This window comes from Nerophis lumbriciformis, linkage group LG20, assembly GCF_033978685.3.
Source record: "Nerophis lumbriciformis linkage group LG20, RoL_Nlum_v2.1, whole genome shotgun sequence".
Classification (NCBI taxonomy): Eukaryota; Metazoa; Chordata; class Actinopteri; order Syngnathiformes; family Syngnathidae; genus Nerophis; species Nerophis lumbriciformis.
Window position 1 is genome coordinate 37,827,829 of NC_084567.2, and position 6,000 is coordinate 37,833,828.

Sequence of the window (6,000 nt, forward strand, 5' to 3'; positions counted from 1 at the left end):
GTTGAGTGGGTCTGACATAATATTGGTCCAGTCCATAGTGGATCCAACATAATAGTAAGAGTCCAGTCCATAGTGGGGCCAGCAGGATACCATCCCGAGCGGAGACGGGTCAGCAGCGCAGAGATGTTCCCAGCCGATGCACAGGCGAGCGGTCCACCCCGGGTCCCGACTCTGGACAGCCAGCACTTCATCCATGGCCACCGGACCTGTGCCCCCCCCCGCCCCCTCCACAAGGAATAGGGGAGCAGAGGAGAAAAGAAAAGAAACGGCAGATCAACTGGTCTAAAAAGGGGGTCTATTTAAAGGCTAGAGTATACAAATGAGTTTTAAGATGGGACTTAAATGCTTCTACTGAGGTAGCATCTCTAATTGTTACCGGGAGGGCATTCCATAGTACTGGAGCCCGAATAGAAAACGCTCTATAGCCCGCAGACTTTTTGAGGGCTCTGGGAATCACTAATAAGCCGGAGTTCTTTGAACGCAGATTTCTTGCCGGGACATATGGTACAATGCAATCGACAAGATAGGACGGAGCTAGACCGTGTAGTATTTTATACGTAAGTAGTAAAACCTTAAAGTCACATCTTAAGTGCACAGGAAGCCAGTGCAGGTGAGCCACTATAGGCGTAATATGATCAAACTTTCTTGTTCTTGTCAAAAGTCTAGCAGCCGCATTTTGTACCAATTGTAATCTTTTAATGCTAGACATAGGGAGACCCGAAAATAATACGTTACAGTAGTCGAGACGAGACGTAACGAACGCATGAATAATGATCTCAGCGTCGCTAGTGGATAAAATAGAACGAATTTTAGCGATATTACGGAGATGAAAGAAGGCCGTTTTAGTAACACTCTTAATTTGTGACTCAAACGAGAGAGTTGGGTGGAAGATAATACCCAGATTCTTTACTGATTCGCCTTGTGTAATTGTTTGGTTGTCAAATGTTAAGGTGGTATTATTAAATAAATGTCGGTGTTCAGCAGGACCGATAATCGGCATTTCCGTTTTCTTGGCGTTGAGTTGCAAGAAGTTAGCGGACATCCATTGTTTAATTTCATTAAGACACGCCTCCAGCTGACTACAATCTTGACTTCGAACACACTGCACACGAGTGAATGAAGCCCATGCTTAGTCACACCGAGGGTGGCAGTATGAACAATGCCAACACTGTCGTAAACATGTCAATCAATCATCCATCCGTCCATCCATCTTCTTCCGCTTATCCGAGGTCGTAATCAGGATGCCGGAAGAACGCTTACCACGCAAGGTGCTTTACGGTCAGCTTCATCTTGGTCACCGCTTGGCAGCAGGCCCAAAAAAGCGTTATAAAGACTGTCATGAAGAAATGCGGCCCGAACCCGACCCAGCTGGAGGACACTGCAGCCCAACGTTCCACCTGGCGGCAGCTCCCCCAACAAGGAGTTCAAAAGCTTGAGGAGGACCGAAGTGGTCAACGAGCCAGGAAGCGTCAAAAGAAGGCATGAAGCCATTGCCACACCTGCACCCCCAGTCAGTGCCTTCACCTGCTCTGTTTGCGGGCAGATCATGCGGATCACGGATTGGACTATTCAGCCACATGAGGACTCACAAAACATAGAGATGGATTGTCGTCATCGGATACGATGGACAACCTTAAGAATCCGAGGTCGCAGCCTAAGCGGGGAAGCCCAGACTTCCCTCTCCCCAGCCACTTCGTCCAGCTTTTCCCGAGAGATCCCGAGGCGTTCCCAGGCCAGCCGGGTGACATAGTCTTCCCAACGTGTCCTGGGTCTTCCCCGTGACCTCTTACCGGTCGGACGTGCCCTAAACACCTACCTAGGGAGGCGTTCTGGTGGCATCTTGACCAGATGCCCGAACCACCTCATCTGGCTCCTCTCCATGTGGAGGAGTAGCGGCTTTACTTTGAGCCCCCCCCGGATGGCAGAGCTTCTCACCCTATCTCTAAGGGAGAGCCCCGCCACCCGGCGGAGGAAACTAATTTGGGCCGCTTGTACCTGTGATCTTGTCCTTTCGGTCATAACCCAAAGCTCATGACCATAGGTGAGGGTGGGAACGTAGATCGACCGGTAAATTGAGAGCTTTGCCTTCCGGTTTAGCTCCTTCTTCACCACAACGGATCGATACAGCGTCCGCATTACTGAAGACGCCGCACCGATCCGCCTGTCGATCTCACGATCCACTCTTCCCCCACTCGTGAACAAGACTCCGAGGTACTTGAACTCCTCCACTTGGGGCAGGGTCTCCTCCCGAACCCGGAGATGGCACTCCACCCTTTTCAGGGCGAGAACCATGGACTCGGGCTTGGAGGTGCTGATTCTCATGAATCAATCAATCAATGTTTATTTATATAGCCCTAAATCACGAGTGTCTCAAAGGGCTGCACAAGCCACAACGACATCCTCGGTTCAGAGCCCACATAGGGGCAAGGAAAAACTCGCAACCCAGTGGGATGTCAATGTGAATGACTATGAGAAACCGGATGCAATGGGCGTCGAGTTGGTCTAGTATAATATTGTGAAAGTCCAGTCCATAGTGGATCCAACATAATAGTGAGAGTCCAGTCCATAGTGGATCTAACATAATAGTGAGAGTCCAGTCCATAGTGGATTTAACATAATAGTGAGAGTCCAGTCCATAGTGGGGCCAGCAGGAGACCATCCCGAGCGGAGACGGATCAGCAGCGCAGAGATGTCCCCAACCGATGCACAGGCGAGCGGTCCACCCCGGGTACCGACTCTGGACAGCCTGCACTTCATCCATGGCCACCGGACCTGTGTCCCCCCCCTTCCACAAGGGAGAGGGGGGCAGAAAAGAAAAGAAACGGCAGATCAACTGGTCTAAAAAGGGGTCTATGTAAAGGCTAGAGTATACAAATGAGTTTTAAGATCGGACTTAAATGCTTCTACTGAGGTAGCATCTCTAATTGGTACCGGGAGGGCATTCCATAGTACTGGAGCCCCAATAGAAAACACTCTATAGCCCGCAGACTTCTTTTGGGCTCTGGGAATCACTAATAAGCCGGAGTTCTTTGAACGCAGATTTCTTGCCGGGACATATGGTACAATACAATCAGCAAGATAGGATGGAGCTAGACCGTGTAGTATTTTATACGTAAGTAGTAAAACCTTAAAGTCACATCTTAAGTGCACAGGTGAGCCAGTATAGGTATTGTTGCGTTTGGACCAGTTGTTCCTCCCAGGGAATTCAAGTTTCTGGTCGTCGCTCCCAAGCTCTTTACGACACTTAAAGCTGAGTAAAAGAACCACCAGAGACAGAATAGGTATTTTGTAATATATTTGCAAAGCTTTGCAAATATCATGAGACCAGTCCAGCATAGAACATTCAATCGCGCAGCTAAGATGGTCTGCCCTAAAAATATGGAAAACCCTCTATTCTATCAAGTCTCTCTCCCTCCCACCTTCGCTGTCAGCCCAAACACATGCCCACTGTCCTCCGCACCTGGACATGAGAAGAGATAAAAGAAGGAGTATCTCTCTTTCTTACATTCCATATTCAAGGTTAGCACACAGTATTTGCAGACAACCAAAAGATCACAATTGGAAGAAAAACACTCGCTGTTTTGTAATATGATTATGAAAATAAAGAAGTAACACTTAAATACGGATATATGTAAATATCTGCCTCCGACAATATATATATATATATATATATATATATATATATATATATATATACAGTATAGGCGTAATATGATCAAACTTTCTTGTTCTTGTCAAAAGCCTAGCAGCCACATTTTGTACCAACTGTAATCTTTTAATGCTAGACATAGGGAGACTTGAAAATAATAGGTTACAGTAATGTGCCACAAAGTGAAACCGCACTAAACAACGACGACAAACACATTTTGGAAGAAAATTCGCGCCGCAACACAACATAAACACCACAGGATAAATTCCCAGAATTCCCTGCAGCGCCAACTTTTCCGGGACGCTGCAATATAAACAAACGCCATTGGTGGATCTACACCTAACATCCACTGTAATGATACTGCAAACAATATTGTAAATTTTAACATCACAAAATCTTTCGTTTTTTTTTTTTAATTCATATTTTCAGGTTCAAACACTGATGACATCTATTAAACAAGAAGCAAATAATTAGACAGAGACATAATTCAATTTGGCTCAATTTGAGGAGAGACGCCTGGACACTGTACCCTTGTCTCAGCACGCTCTGACGAAATATTGTACGTCTCCTCTTTATTTGGACTTTCCCCGATTACATGGCAACAGCTGTTTCTAAGGGAGGGGGGTCGTAAACAGCGTTGCCTTTGGTTACAGAACAGTTCAAAGAAAAGGTCGTAAAACAGTTCAAACAAGCGGTTCCTGGAGGGGAGTCTGGTCCTGCTTCCTCTTCGCTTTTGTAGTTCTTGGGTCAAGACAATATATGTCTTTTGATTACAATACATGAAAGCCGGGAACTCTTTGAAACACATAAAGTTTTTGTGATAACTTAGATACAATTATTCTAACACATATTATGTTTATAAAGTCAGGAAATACGTCCCTGGACACATTAGTCCTTTGAATATGACCAATGTACGATCCTGTAACTACTTGGTATCGGATTGATACCCAAATTTGTGGTATCATCCAAAACTAATGTAACATATCAAAGAAGAGAAGAATAAGTGATTATTACATTTTAACAGAAGTGTAGATAACAACATGTTAAAAGAGAAAATAAGCAGATATTAACAGTAAATGAACAAGCGGATTATTAATCAATTTTTACAGTTTGTCCTTTATAATGTTGACAAAATAATAGAACGATAAATGACACAATATGTTACTGCATACGTCAGCAGACTAATTAGGCGATTTTTAAGATTTTTTTGTTCCAATAAAGCCAATAATGACATTTTTTGTCGTACCCTTAATTTAGAAAAGTACCGAAAAGTACCCGAATAATTCTGGTACCAGTACCAAAATATTGGTATCGGGACAGCACTAATACACCCACTGGCAGAAATGTAGATCGGCACCTATGCTTCAGGAAATGCTTTCTAGTCATGAAAAAAATAAAATAAAAAAATCTAAAAAAGTTTTCTTTTTCAAGTAGTTGATAAAATGTCCACTGTGGTGGACAAAATGCCTTAGAGCATGGTTGTCAAACTCATTTTCATTGAGGGCCACGTTGTAGTTATAGCTTGTAACAGCGAATGATATACCAATTTGCCTATGCATTTGATTATTATTTACAGTAAAGGCCAAAAGTTTGGGCGCCCCTTCTCATTTAATGTGTTTTCTTTATTTTCATGACTATTTACATTGTGGATTGTCACTGAAGGCATCAAAACTATGACACCTTGGAAGTGAAAACCATTTCAGCTGACTACCCATTGAAGCTCATGGAGAGAATGCCAAGAGTGTGCAAAGCAGTGATCGGAGCAAAGGGTGGCTATGTTGAAGAAAGTAGAATATAAAACATGTTTTCAGTTATTTCACCTTTTTTTTTGTTAAGTACATAACCCCTAGATATGCGCGGATAGGCAATTATTTCATCCGCAACCGCATCACAAAAGTCGTCAACCATCCGCATCCACCCGAAATTACATTTAATCAAAACCGCACCCGCCCGCACCCGCCCGTTGTTATATATCTAATATAGACGATGCAAGGCATTAGTGAGGTTATAAAGCTTTTGCCTGTTAAAGAAAGGAGACTGATCCAATGTAGCAGAGACATTCAATGCGTGCCATGCTGTCACGGCCCAGACGCACACCAGTGCGCAATCATTTGGGAGCCGCACTGTCCCTCGCACCCGCGGCGGCTCCACCCGGGCTCGCGCCCGAGGCTTCAGCGCGCACCGCGGCGGCCATCCTACTCGTCGCGGCCTAGCCCTCGCTGCCGGCGACGGCCGGGTATGGGCCCGACGCTCCAGCGCCATCCATTTTCAGGGCTAGTTGATCCGGCAGGTGGGTTGTTACACACTCCTTAGCGGGTTCCGACTTCCATGGCCACCGTCCTGCTGTCTAT